The 15,995-nt window shown below is 34.2% G+C and overlaps 1 protein-coding gene and 1 long non-coding RNA gene across 4 annotated transcripts in view; both read right to left on the bottom strand.

The window, feature by feature from the left end:
• Positions 1 to 15,995, bottom strand: part of PPP3CA (protein phosphatase 3 catalytic subunit alpha) — a 317,032-nt gene that overhangs the window by 195,204 nt on the left and 105,833 nt on the right. The gene's annotated exons all lie outside the window — the stretch shown is intronic.
• Positions 2,691 to 15,694, bottom strand: LOC116538989. Its single transcript, XR_004263877.1, has 3 exons — positions 15,683 to 15,694; positions 13,861 to 13,865; positions 2,691 to 5,691 (listed from the first exon to the last, which is right to left on the bottom strand). It is a non-coding gene; the product is annotated as an uncharacterized LOC116538989 (long non-coding RNA).

Genomic DNA, 15,995 nt, shown 5'->3' with positions numbered 1-15,995 from the left:
GTAGCTAGGTACGTACATCCATCCATAGATACACATAAATGGCATCATTTAATAAAGACAACACATGTATGAAGAAAAAGAAAACACACCATAACTAAATTTCTATTAAGAAAACGGATCCTCATCAATTTCCTAAGGAATTCACTGGATTATAATTCCTTTTCTGTTTGACCACTGCTTTTTCTTCATAATCTGCTACTTCTTCCCTCTTGTATTATATACTAGATTATATTGTATTATCATAAATAGGAGTACAATTATTGATCAACTGTCTTTCTCATTCTGTACTATAGTTGTTGAAAAGACAATGAGGCTGGCATACAGAAGGCCTTTCAATTTAATTTTAATTTCTCTTTCTCATGTTTCGGTCACACTAGTGGTGCCTGAACGATAGTGAACAGAATTTCTCTCATCATCCAACAGGCCTTTTCTTATTTTTTTAACTTTTATTTTTGTTTTAGGGGTACATGTGTAGGTTTGTTATATAGATAGGCTGCATGTTTGCAGGGGTTTGGTGTACAGATTATTTAATAATCTAAGTAATAAGCACAGTACCCAATAGGTAGTTTTCAACCCTCACCCTCCTCCTCCCCTCCACCAGTAGGCTCTGGTGTCCATTGCTCCCTTCTTTGTGTCCATGTGTTTAGCTGCCACTTATGAGAACATGCAGTATTTGGTTTTCTATTCCTGCATTAATTCACTTAGGAGAATGCTCTCCAGCTCCATCCATGTATCCACGTTGCTACAAAGGTCATGTCTCATTCTTTTTTCTGGCTGCATAGTATTCCATGGTGTGTATTTACCACATTTTCTTTATTTAGTCTACCAGTGACGGGCATCTAGGTTGATCCCATGTCTTTGCTATCAAAGGTCTTTTAAGGGGAATTCTTTCTACAATGAGTCAAGCTACCCATGATGGCATAAGGTTAAGTTATATGGCACATAAAATCTAATATGATAAATAATTTAAATAAATGCAAAATTATTTTTCTAAGTAGACATCAAATATTGAAAACACTTATGTTTCAATGAAGCAAGAATGCACAGTTTCTTTTCCATGATATGAATTCTCTATTGTCATCTAAACAGAATTCTCTTTGAAATCACCATGACACTCCTCTTTCAGGGTATACCTTCAGAGATTCTGCTATAGAACTATAAAAATCTGGATTTCCGGGCAAAAATTACTGAGGTACTAATATGTGAAGTTTTACGGTAATTAAATCACAATGCAAAATTATAAACACAGCATCCACAACATAGAAATTTTTACATAATTTAAATATAAACCATTTCAATCTTAGATATGAAAACTTAACAACCAAACAAATGATCTTAAAGAGTCTTGATTAAAGGCACTATGCAAAATGGAATTTTACATTTTCTTTTTACAAATTATTTTAATTTAGGACTCTCATTTACTTCTTGAGGAATCACGACAAAATATATCCATGCACATTTGGGGGAAAAATCCTTCAAAGCAAAGGGCCTTTTCCTCCCTGCCAAAAAAATGCTTTTGTGAATTAGAAGCATGTAATGAAGTTCACAAAGAGCCAACTATCAAAGATTTTAACTTCAGAATAGGGGTAGGGACAGGCAGCCTAACAGAAGTGAACTCTATTCTCGTAAAATACTCTTCTTAATCACCAGGGAACAACAGGCAATGGCAATGAACTACTGTGAAAAGAGCCATTTCATTAGAAAAGATTTGGAAATAAATATCTACAAAGATAACTTCTACCAGAAAGTCTAGTTGGTGCTGCCCCATTAGATACTGGTTTTGATTTTCCAATTAATAAAATGTGAGGGACTGTTTTGAAAATTCATTTTTGACTGGACAACCAGTATGCAAACTCCTGTCACTCTACTTAGCACTGAAACAATAAACTGTTTCTACAGTAATATTACGTGTATGCATTTGCAAATAACTGCTGTATAAAATAAAATGATCAGCTGTCTAATAAGTCAATTCTATCTCTTCAATAAGTGCTGCCAAGTGGTACAAAAACACAAAATATTTTTTAGGAACCAATTGAAAAAGAATTCAATACAGCCTAAGTGACACCGTGAACACTAAACGGTAATACAAATTTCAGAATGAAGATTTTTATTCATTATTTTAAACACACACACACACACACACACACACACACAGAGAGAGAGAGAGAAAGTGAGAGAGAGAGAGAGAGAGAGAGAGAGAGAGAGAGAGAGAGAGAGAAAATGCCTTGTGGCTTTGAATGGAATTGCAAGTGTCCAGTCCCAAAGCTAAGACAGCTTGAGTCTCTAGGCTGAGTCTAGGAAGCCAGCTATCTATACAAAGTTCTGGCTGCTGCTGATTCCCTTGTATAAAGAAAGTGAATATTCTTCAGGAGTTAATTACCCAGTATATGAGAATCACAAAATTTAGCAAAAATGTGTAATTTTGTAACAGCCTATTCTCTCTAAAAGTTCTTGTACTTTTCAAGAACTGTATTTACTTCCTATTTTGATTTATTTATTCTTTGCAAGAGTAAATCCTGACTTGAATAAACAACTAGGGAGTTTGGCAGTGTGGTATGAGGTGAAAAAAATAAATCTAAGGGCAGCATTAATATAAATTGAGCCCTAAAAAAAAACCCAAATATATATATATATATATACACACACACACACATATATATTTATATATACATATATATATAAATATATATATATATATACACACACACACACACACACACATACATATATAAAAATTGAGCCCTTAGAAGTCAGTCTCCATTATAACCCTTGGGCCAAATGTTAACTGTTCCCTTCTGTACTGTATATATTCCCAGTTTCATCCACAATGCAGAGGATAAATGGGCAGTAGGAAAGGGGAGAGGTAGAAAAGGAGGAAATCAAAAGGCAGACAGTGCTTTGTGAGTAGTAGTTGTTTTTAAGGCAAATAGGACAAAAAGATAACTGAGGTAGTAACAAAATAAATGGGAAAATATGGAAGAAAAAGCCCAAAAGATTGAAAAAAGGAAGGCATTTTTAAAAATTATATTTGGAACCATTTATCACCAGTATTGAGGTATATAGAGGTAGGTGGCTAAATACCCAGTTCCTTCTATATTAAAACAAAATTGATTAAGGTCTCAGAGCTCAAACCAGTGATTCCATGAGATCTGGATTATTTTTTAATCTATTTTGTGGCTGAATCATAAATGCCTCAACAATTCATAAACCTTAAGCTCTAACAATCTTTAGAAGCATTTAATCCTAAGTCTAGAAATTTTTAATATGTCAACCAGATTTTTCTTCTCTAGAAATATCTCTAAAATTCTATCTATCCCCATCTGCAGTTTCTACTTTTAGTGCCAACATCGTCTTTACTTGAATTACATTTTTCACTAACTTTAAAATATATCATTAATTTGTGTATCTCTAGGAAAGAAAAAACTACCACCAATAAATTTATAACTTGTCATCAATTGCATCCCAGTTTCAGAGATAGAGGAAAATACTGTTCATTTTTAAATGGATAAATTTGACGCTGTAGTGAGGCATGATCACACCACTGCACTTCAGCCCTGGTGACAAAGAGGCCGTGTTTCAAATCAATAAATACATAAATAAATAAACTAAATAAATGAATTAATTAAATTAAATTAAAAACGAATGGATAAAGCCTCCCAACTGTGTCTGCTTTCTTTCTCATCTTCAAATTTACCCACTCCATCCTTCACTCTGCCATATAAATTAACTGCCTGTAATACCACCTCCTAGCTAAAAGGTCACTGTGTCTTCCTTCTGCCTGCATAGGTAAAATCTAAATTAGATATTACTAGAATAGCATGAAAAGTTTTTCACAAACAGAACCTAATCTGCTTTCTAGTCTCACCTTCTGCCACTCCTACATCATAACTGTATCCCGAAGACACAATGAGGATTTCTACTTTTCGTGAATAGATCATAATTTTTTCAAGACTTTCTGTGTATTCTCTGAACTATCTGAACTGTCTTCTTTTCCCTCCTCATCTAGGAAAATTTTACTTACACTTCGTAACCTGTCTTTCATGAATCATTTTGAAAACGCAAAGTCATTCCAGGGTGCACATGGGTATGAATAATGTCATAAGAATCAATTTTCAGATCCTCAATGTTCAAGTCTCCTCTTTCCTAAAACTATCTCCTTCAGAATACTCCGTGGACCACCCTTCTTTGCCACCTCCATTTTCTCTTTCACAAATGATCTTCTCCAGTTTACAAATCTTACAATGACGCACTGGCCAGGGCTTAAAGAACTCTTGAGCGCCAAGTAACTGGAGAAAACTGAGAGCTTTCCTCTGGGGGAGAATCATGTAAGAATAAGGCAAGAAATAGGGAAGGCAGCAGTTTTAGTTTATCAGGCCGCTAACTTGTGGACAGACTCCATGACTTTATCTGTAAGTCAGACTATTTATCAATGAGTCCATTTATCTTAGACTGAAGAATCAGAAATGAGATACTAGGGAAAGGAGGTGTAGTTAGTTTATTTAAACTGAAAAAAGAAGTCATACTTTTTCTTACCTGAAGTTAAGTCTCATTTGGCTTATTGATTTGACAAGTGAAAACTTTGTAATGAGAGAATGTGATGGGCCTTCTAGTTTGAATGAAAGCAACTATTGAATGCTTTGACCCAAAAAATACATATAAATACTTAAAGCAAATATACACTGTAAGAAAAAAATTGTATCCTTTACGGATGCATTATAACACTTACATGTTGCTGCAAATATTTGATATTTGTCTGTCTCCCTCCATGGGATCACGACTGGCTCATGAAACAAAATGTATGTTAGTCATTTCTTATTCATTTAAACATCTCGCTTATTCTAATTGTTCAGTAAATTTCTGCTGGACTACTGGATCAGTCAGTTATAATCAAATCTCCTCATTAAAAATTCCTACTAAAATATAGTAGTATTCAAACTGCTGAATAAATATGCAAAAAAATCTCTTCCAATCATAAGTATTCATTCTCATTCCTCCCAGTGAACTCCCACTGAATATTACCAATAACTCAGTATTTTGTGTTGAAAATATTACTTAAGTACATTTTATATTTTCCATAAGATATTAGCTCCCCAAGATCAAGACCATCATCATATTGACCTCTGTCATCACCTCAGCACCTAAGGTAAACCATACTTGACCTTTTAAAATGAATTAATAATTTAAAATAATAGCCTTTGCTCTTTAAAGCACTGATACCTAATTTAATCTCACTGCTCTGTGTTTTGGCACAGGATAGAGAGGGTAATTCCTAAAAAGAAAAAAAATTGCTGTCAGTATATAAATATGATGCCACTGACTCACCACCAAGCAGGGCAGGCATGCTGAGTTATTTTTTCCAGTAGTAATGATGAATTGTGCCGACTGAGCCATTTGGTTCCTCCGGGGACCAAAGGCACACATATTTTTATGTAGTCTGTCAGGAGTTAAAATATAGTTTTTGGCCACTGAGCAAACGTGGAATTATTTTCTTAAAAAAATTTTAGCTATTTCACCCAAAGTGACAATACTAAGAGCCAAAATAAAATAAGCAAGACTATATGCAATAGAAATAAATGCTTTATCTCTAGTTGGAAGGTCTTATACCTGACCACCTTTAGTTCCTTCACACATGCGTCAGGTTTTGGTCTCAGTATCTTATGACTGACCATATGGAAACTAAACACTTATAATCTATATTCTGGTATTCTAACAACAGAAAAAGAAATTATCAGTAATAAATGAAGAATACCATATAGATTTACTAGGATTTATTAAAATATTAGTAAATTTATTTGTTAAAATTATTCAATTTATTTATTAAAATACTACTAAGCAGCTAAATCTAACAATAAAATAAAACCTTCACATTCATTTAAAGCATTCTAGTGTAAACAAATATCCAGCTTCTATGCAATGTCATCAACATGAAACATAATAACATTTTTCAATTCACTACTGCCTCTTCATCAATTGCTAATTATCTTATTCATTATTTATTTACTAATCACTTATTCATTTCTATGAGGTAGCCTGCTATCTACCAAAATTAATTATCTAAATATGAACTATACAAATGAGATTTTGGTTTTTTAATCTGTAACTATTTTCAAAGAAAAAGCCAACTAATTTATAGGAAAACTGTAAGACACTATACCTAAGTACAAAATAAATTAATTTCTAAAAACTGCATATTAGAAAATATTTGAAACTGTAGAGATATAAAGAATAGCTGTCTGTGAGTATAGGGCTGGTGTCTGTCTTATTCCTTTTCTTTTTCAGAGCTTGGCAGGGTCAGTGTTCTGTATCAGCTATGGTGATCTAATGGCCCTTCTAGTCAAGCCATGGTGTCTTTTTAATTAAATCCTTTAGATTAAAGTACCCACCAATCACTTTTTGTTTTAATCACAAAGTAGAACAAATTGCTTGGTAAATTAATGAAAGTAAAGGAAAGTCTATCCATTTTAACATGAGTTAAGGCAGTTGGCAGTTAAGGCAGTGAGAAACTTACAGGTTCAAAGTGAAACATGTACAAAAATAAATATTAGCATCACATAATTAACTTTTTACTTAATCACAGCTTTTTGCCGAAAAAACATTCGCTGCTGGTTCATTTTCTAACTAAACTAATAAGAGTCTGACTATTATTCTAAAATTATTAAAAGGAGAGAGCTATGTACTTAGAATAAATATGAAGACACTTCAATACAGTCATTCATAAATAAATACTGTGAACAGGCACTCTTTAAAACAAGTTTTTCAATCATATATATATATATATATATATATATATATATATAACTAGCTAGTGAATGAGATAGGTGACTTTTTAAAGATGTAAATTATTAACACATGGAAGATATTTGAGAGATTACCTCAAAATTGGACTTTTTAAGACAAGATATATCTGAATTTAAACTGCCCAAATTATAAATAATTTACACAATTTAAGAAACTGAACACTTTTTATACAAGCTATATCCATCTAATTAATTTGAGGTATGGGGCCGAATTGCCACAGAAGTAAACTTAAATGAAAATAGCTTTTTAAGGCATCTCATTTGGGATTCAAAGAATACCACTGAGGTTGCCAGCTCTTCCTGCCAACTGGTCTTCAATCTATGTCACTTCAGACTTTTGAAAGGGTCACCAGACCTATATGTGCATAAATAATGTCAGAACCTAAACACACACACAAACAACATAGATTATAATATGGGCATTTGTATCAGTGTTAGCACTGACATGAATGTAAAGCAATATGCAATGAAAAATGATTTCTAATTAACAATTATCCCTTCACTAGACTATAAATTCCATGAAGAAAGATTGTTTACGTTTTTCTGCAACCCAAGAACCTAAAAGGTGGCTAGGCCTAAAGTAGATGCTCAGTAAATGTGTTTTATTAATTAATATAGCATATTACGGCCATTGACATCTGACTTGTGGAATAATCATTAAACACTTGACAGCCAATCTGTCTAAAATTGAGTTACCTCATGTGTAGCTTCCCTCACTGATGTTATAGAGGATAATACATAAATTTTCAACCAAAATGAATATTAACTCATAACAGCTAATATACCCTCCTTTGCACTGAATAAGGCCCACATGACTTTCCAATAAAATGAACAAATTTAAATCTTTGTTCTGCATTTAAAGGGCCTAAAAACAAAAAGCAAGTAAAAATGTCAAATTCACCATGGCTTGACTAGAAGGGCCATTATATTACCACAGCTGATACAGAACACTGACTCTGCCAAGCTCTGATAAAAAAAGAAAAGGGGTAGGACAGACACCAGCCCTGAACACATAGAATTTGTAGCTTTGTAAAGAATCTACGTAACAAATAACCAAATGAACAAATAAAATAATCACAAATTATATCGAGTGCAATGAAGAACATGGGGTACAAAGAGAGTAAAAAAGGAAATCAGCTTTAAATAGTATGGTAAGGACAGGCTCTGCTGAGGAAGTAACATTTTGGTCAAGATCTGAAAGATGAGAAAAACACAGTCATGTGAAAAGCAGAAGGAAGTACATTCTAGGCACAGAAAACATCAAGGGCAAGGGTCTGAGGTGGGAAAGAGCTTAGCATTTAGAAGAACTGAAAGAAACCTTGTAAACCTGAACAAAGTTGAAGGGGCTAAGGTGGGGACACCACCATCTGTGTTTGGAGTTACAGGCACCAAACTAAAGAACATAAATTGAACTACAAAGGGAAGCCATGAAACGATGTACGTAGGGAACTAGTAAAATCTCTCTCTCTATGCCATGTGGACAATGAGAGCACGAAGCAAGAATGGGAGTGATGGCCAGCACTTTGCCTTGATATATCAATTAAATTTCACCATCTATAGAAGGCAGGGAAGCATTTTTTAAGGTTGTTTATTTGTCTCTGAATTGCTGAAAATTTATGTTTTAAGTAATCCTTGATTCTTCCACTAACAATTCATTGTTTTAAATAAACATATTTTCCTAAGAAAATTTCTAAAGTAGGAATGTCCAGAAGTCTTAAGCGACATAGACTGAAGACTTGAAGACTAGTTGGCAGGTAGAATGTGGCAACGTGAACAGTATTCTTTGAATCCCAAATGAGATGCCTTAAATCTTGGTTTTTCTGCCCACTAGTTATATGAAGCTTCCAGATTTAGTGTCCTCCCCTGTAAAACGGCAACAATACAGTTTATCTCATAGAGATATTATGAAGATTAAATGATGTAATCTGTGCAAATTTTTTATATTAGTAGGCTAATAAGAATTAATAAAATAACCCATAGAAAACACTTGGCAACTAGATCATTAAAATCAGATATAGTATTGTTATTTCAACTATGATTAAAATTAAGCCTCAAAAGCCTTCCTTTATTAGCTATCCTTTTTCTATTATTTTGAAAATACAATTTCTCCTGGAATGTCAAAGTCTAGCAGAAAATATCATAGCTGCAATTGTGATTTCCCAAATGATCAGACCTAATGTGTATATCGTAACACTCTGCCAAGTGAGTGGGCAAACATAACATTGTCATTATGTCTGCTGAATCATCTGAATTAGATTTATCCAGCATTCCAGGGAGTGGTGGGTTGAGTATTAACATGGAGATTCAGTTATTGAGTAGTTAAAACAATGTCCACATAAAGCAGCATGAAAAATATTACACATGATCAACTTATGTTAGAAAAGGCAAACCAGTAATGAACTTGCATAAAGATCTGGTTGACTACCACCAATATATACATTTTTAAGTATTTTACCTATAGCTTCATAATTGATCCTTAGCTCCTTCCTATTGGCTTTCATAATACCATACCTTGTCCTTCACTCTGAAACCACAAATCAATTAAAAGCTGATATTAGTTCTAAAGAAATCTCAAGAAAATTTTTAATTTAAAAAATAACAGGTTTTTTATAATTAACAAAAGAATTTAAATATAAAAAGCAGTTTATGAATTCTTTAGTATGACGTTAATTTCATCATACAAAGCTGATTAAAAAATGGAATAGATGAAAAAAGTTTTAGCTTAAAGGTTTAAAAAAAAATAGAAAATACTGAAAATGGAGGGGTGCAAAACACACTGAAGCTTATTTTCTTCCATATAAAGTACTAAAATCCCCTAAGGCTATTTAGAGTCTTAAAAGTGCATAGCTTAAAGAGATGGGATTCAAAAATCATCCTTTTTCTACTTCAAGAATCAATATTTATCTCAGGCCACAAGCTAGATGTTGTTAATCGTTCTGGTGGAAAGCTCTTCAATTCTAATGGATGTAAAAAGAGAGACCAGAATTATGTTCTCAAATATATCCTATCACCTATCCTTCAACTAGCCTTCTCAGAGACTTGATTCTTTCTCTGACCTAAGACGTTTTGAATGTCTTACACAATTATTGCTTTACTGGCACTTTGATGACTCATAATTATTTTTAGGATCAAAACTCTAACGTAACCATCCTCCCATTTGCCAGTACTACCAAGTGTAACAAACACGCACATCTATTGCTGACAATTAAATTAACTTCCTCCATCTACAAGCACTGTCATTCAGAGAAAGTTTACCGAAGGGCAGGAAACAGATTGTGAGGGGCTACTGAGTCACATAAGCAGAACTTTACGCAAAAATTACTTTTGCCAATAAAAGCAAAGAGGCTAATATGTAACTTAGTATGTTCTGTCTTCCCTTTTACCTTATTAAATTCAAATTTAAACATCTCACCCTTTTCAGAAGCAAATAAGTAATTTTCTTAAAATGTCACAGTCTCACTAAATTCTACTTTTCAACAAAATTTAAACAACTGGTTTAATTTTATTCTAAAAGCACTAAAATAGTTTGATGTCACTGCTGATTACTCCCTTTTTCTTTCTCAGTAAAGTGATCTCAAAATCAAATTGTCTAATTGACAGCAAACAAACATGCCAACAAACCAGAAACTGAATTTTAAAATTTTGTCTACAAACGGAAGAAAGAGAATTCCAGAAGAAAACAATTCCACTTAAAGGAGAGGACCTAAGGATGATTAGAATGTTTCGTTATCGCAATCTGGAAGTAAGATTCCACCAAAAAAAAAAAGTTGATGGTAAACATAAAAATCATTAAATACAAACTCATAAGTAGATAGTAAAAATGATAATCATTTTAATGGCTTACCTCTGCTTTCCCATTTGCTCTCCAGTCACACCCAAGATAAAATATGAAGGCATATTAAGGCTGCCAAGGGCCTTGTATACAAAATTGGTATTCAGTAATAAAAGTTGAGAGTTCCACATTGTAAACTGACTCATCAAAGTCATTACTCCTTTAGGTTCTCAATTACATCAGGGATTCCACAGGCATGAGAAGCCATCTCACTCTTTAGATACAACAATAGTTAAAATGTAGCGCACCCACGGTACAGTAGAACGCTTTCTACTGTACACTGACATCAGGTAGATCTTAGGCAAATATAATCTAGAATAGTTTGATTAAGGAGGTTTAGAATAAAAAGAGCCTACAGCAACTAGTTTTTTTTTTTTTCCTTGGTGGGGGCGGGGAGGTAGGCACTAGAACATAGGATCAACTGGTTTGTACATGATTTTATTGCTACAGTTCTACACATACTTAGGTTCAGATATATGGCAGATGAATGCATTTTTAAAAGTAAGAGTACACACAGGAACAAAGCAACAGTTAAGATTTTGAGTTCTCTGAAAATCTTTTGGCCCTGTAAAGTTTATATACACAATGGAGTTCTCACCAGAGGACATCACTATACGAAAGCAAGGGGATGACATGCTTCAGTAGCAACTACTGGGAATTACCAAATTACATAAAATTAATGGGATGTGGCTCTTTGCAATGAATAAATTTATAACTAAATGATGAGTGCATTTCACTTTTGATTCCACTGAGTGAACTGCTAGAGTAATCAATTCAATCAGGTATATTAGAGAAACCATTACATGTCTGATGGGCAGTTTTGCTTTCTTTTCCCCCTCTCCTTATTAAGATTTCTGTTTGTGGTTAGGGAAAAGTAACCAGGTTGGTCTTGGACTCTATAATGTGGGAAGCTGGGAAATCAGATATGAAAATGGAAAAAATAAAATGAGAAAGCAGGAATTGAATAAGACAGACAGAAAATAATAAAATTAAACATCAGAATTTAAATTTGTATATAAATCAAATACTTTCAGTTTTAAAATATACAAAATTTGCTAATATTCAGAAACCTTTCTAACAATTAAAAAAACTAAGGATGTGTTACTGTGATCCAATCTTAGAAGACTCCAAGCCAACACAGATTTGCCTTACATCCAAAAGATCCACATTTTAACACACAGAGGCAACAGCAGGTTCCACAGGAATGTTAGCAAAACTATTTTTTCTTCTTCTTTATTTTTATTTCTTTATTTCTGAGACAGAGTCTCGCACTGTCACCCAGGCTGCAACCTTGACCTTTTGGGCTTAAGGGATCGTCCCACCGCAGCCCCCCAAGTAGCTAGGAACAGGTACACAGCACCACGGCTGGCTAATTTTTAATTTTTTGTAGAGACGGGGGATCTCCCTATGTTGCCCAGGAAGGTCTTAAACTCCTGGACCCAAGTGATCCTCCTGCTTGAGTCTCCTCAAGTGCTGAGGTTATAAGCATAAGCCACCATGCCTGGGAAAGATATCTAAGAAGAGGTAGTATGGTAGAGTGAAAAGAGAAATGACCTAGGTTTTCATTCCTACAATGAGGTAAGCCTTTGCACTCCTATGAAAAGGTGCTTCATCTATAAACCAGCAATATCATTTTTCCTAGCTGCTTCATAGTTCTCACAGGAAAGCCACCTAAGATAATATGTGGAAGGGCTTTGCAAATGTTACAGCACTATACAGATCAAAGGTAACACAAATTAAAGGCGGTTTTAATGTTGTTAACTCTAACAAAAAAAGCAAGTGTTAAACAAGCATTTGTTGAATTAAAGAAAGAAAATTTTAAAATAATTTTAAACCTGAAAACAAACGATTTGAATCATTTTATGTTAATATTAATGTCACATTGTGGAATACTTTAGTTGTCTATAATAATAGCCAACATTAATCCAGTGCTTACTATTTGCCAGGTCCTGTTTTAAAGCTTAGCAATATTAACCTGACAATAACTTCCTGAGATAGAATGTATTATTAAAATCTATTTCATCTGTAAATGTATTTGCTTTATTTATTTACTTCATTCAAATTACTTAAACTAAAATACAGGGCTGGATAATATACCAAAAATCACACAGTCTCAATTCAATCCTAGAAAATCTGATTCCAGTGATCACGCTTTTAAAATAAAAATGAATTCATTAATACATGTACACTTAGACAAACTGCTAAGTGTATTGGTATGAACGTTGCAGTACATGACCAAAATAGTGTTTTCAGGTAAAATCAATTCAGGATTGTTGTTAACTGTACTGTGCCACACAGTCATAATTCTTTTAATATTCTGGAACTGTCAAATATCAGTTTTATGGCATCATGTCAATTACATAACCTCCCTGTTTCACTCTTCTGCCTTTAAAACATTTCCTTCTCTGTTCCCCAAATATGTTTGTAATTGAGCATCTTGTTTGGTACAGATATAAATATGCTTAATAATGAAATTCTTAAATAAGACTCATAGTAGAAACACTTAGATTACGTGAGTGTTTACAGACAGCAGTTAGCTCATTAATGGCTTATTTGCTGACTGCAATAAGCATCATATTAAACACTGAATGGGGATAGACAAGCAATTAAAGACATGACCTTAATCAGTTACTTTTTTTAATCAGTTATTTTTAAAATCTAATTAAGACACAAAACATACTTATGTGAGATGACCTGAAAACTACATTTTTAAAAATCACTTATTTCCAGTTGAAAACTGGCAAGCTATTAGTCGAATATGCAAGTCCTAAGGAGAAACAAGAAGGGTCAAACTCAGGGAAGACAAGTGCCAGAGAATAAAAATTAAGTTGAATTACTCTGTGTGCTTTAGATTGTTCAGTAAGGAAAATCTTCACCCATATCCTGCATCATGGATTTGCAAGACTCCCAGACTGTCTTATATGTGTCGTTATTGAAATATGTTACATTAAGAAATCTGGGCCAGGTGTGGTTTCTCATGCCTATAATCCCAACATTTTGGGAGGCTGAGGCAGGAGAATAACTTGAGGCCAGGAGTTCAAGACCAACCTGGGCAACTTAGCAAGAACCCTGTCTCTACAAAAAAATAAAATATTAGCTGGGCATGATGGCATATGCCTATGGTCCCAGCTACTCAGGAGGCTGAGGCAGGCGGATCACTGCTGCCCAGAAGCTGGAGGCTTCAGTAAGCTATGATCACATACTGCACTCCAGCCTGGGTGATTGTGCCACTGAATCTGGGTTCTGTTACCCTCTAATATGGTAGCAGCTTGTGCAGCAGATTGGGTAAAGTGAAGAGAAAGGTTGATGATGACCATGGTAGTGGCTCCAATATAAGAATGGTTCAAAACCAAAGGAAGTCATGTAGGACAAAACCATTTTCCTTTACATCTCACCTTTACCAACCTACCAACTAGAATAATCCACTCCTACTTTTTCCTTCTGCCCAGCTTCCTCAAACTGCCCAACTCCCACTGTCAATCTGTTTCAGGCAGCTCCCTGACTCCCATATACACCATATGTGTGCACACACGAACACATATCCTCACAGACATAGTGAATATTCTTATTTGTACACCTAAAGATAAAGAACATACTGCCCATTCTGAACCACATATGAAAGCATTAGATTAAGAAACAGCATAGTGAGTTACAGACTGGGGCTGTGAAAATAAGTACAGTTGACCCTCCATATCTCTGGGTTCCACATCCATGGGTTCAACCGAAGGCAGATTAAATACATATAGCAGAAAAAAACAGCAACTATACTGAACATATACACCTTTTTTCTTGTCATTATTCCTAAACAATATGTTATAACCACTATTTACATAGAATTTACATTGTATTAGGGATTATAAGTGACCTAGAGATGATTTCAAATATACAGGAGGATATGCATAGGTTATATGCAAATACTATGCCATTTTATATAACAGATTTGAGCATCTGTGAATATTGGTATCCTTGGGAGGTCCTGGAACCAATGCCACATGACTGCCGAGGGAGGACTGCATGTCGTTAATAATTCTTGGCCAGCGAGATCGCGCCATTGCACTCCAGCCTGGGTAACAAGAGCAAAACTCCGTCTCAAAAAAAATAATAATAATAATAATTCTTGGCCAGAAGTTAAACATCTAACTTCAAATCCCAGTTCTTCTCTACATACCTGTGTGGTCTTGGTAGTTATTCCTTCATTTTGACCCTCATTTCTCATCCATTGACCCCTGGACAAAGAAACTGCTAATGTGCTTTCCAGTTCAAAATTATTAATTCTTGAAAGAATAAAAGTGAATTCAAAGGAGACAGAAAAGTTTTGATTTATGAGATAAGATTTGTTATCTTTTTAATAGGATCACAAATGTTCTACCTCATGATAACTGAGATCGTAGTCTCTAAGTGAAGAGTCTATTGGCTTTCCTATGCCAAAGGCAGGATCATACCTTCCAATATTAGTAATATTTGAACCACGAAAGGAATGTAGCAGGTATTTTGTCCTTAAATCATCTCATATTTAGTTCCAATGTTATTTTTAAAACATGGTTTCTGTATATAAGTTAGTTTCCTAAAATGCTTTCTGTAGAAAAGTCATACTAGGACCAACCTCCAATATATGCATATCTTTATTCTCTACCAATGTCTACTCTTTATGACACAAAAGTAACTTAGAGTCTATACCCTTTTATGGGATCTCTTATTTTTTTCTTTTCTGTTATGTTAATGAGAGAAGAGTAAAACAGGGAGGCTATACAATTAACCTCTTCAATCTGCAAGTTGAACAACCTAGAAACAGCACACAAAGAAGTCAGCACACAGAGTCTTCCAAGAGCATGTAACATGCTGCTTTTAATCAACACCACAGAATAAAAGCAAATGAGAAACAATTTCCTCACCACAGTGCTAATGAGGACTGACTAACAGCACAATTAAAAGTACGCTGTATGCCCTCCCCCATGGTAGACGAGAGACGCCTACAGCTAAGACACAAACACACTAAATCAACACATGAAAACACAACATACTGAATAGGTCTGTTATTTGATGTGACATACACTTTATATGCTTTAGAATAATTCAAAACACTTCAGTGCCTGTTCCTTGAAGTTGTGCTATACATGATTCAGCTAAGTTTGGAATTAGTTAATATACAATTTATACCTAATTCATATTGGCACAGTCAGAGCTCTCTGTTCCACGTCGAAATACCTGCCTGCAAAACGTTTAGAGATGCCAAATACATGGTTCTGTGAGAACTGGCTTTAAAGGAAACTATTTAAAGTCATTTCCCAGCTATTTCATAATTTCATGTGCGTCACTGACAAAAAAGAAAAGAAAAATCGACTCTGCCTATGAAACTGGGCTATCAT

Source organism: Sapajus apella, unplaced genomic scaffold (genome assembly GCF_009761245.1).
Source record: "Sapajus apella isolate SASKATOON/1434 unplaced genomic scaffold, GSC_monkey_1.0 scaffold124, whole genome shotgun sequence".
In the NCBI taxonomy this organism is placed as follows: Eukaryota; Metazoa; Chordata; class Mammalia; order Primates; family Cebidae; genus Sapajus; species Sapajus apella.
This window is presented reverse-complemented; position numbering and strand designations above follow the sequence as displayed.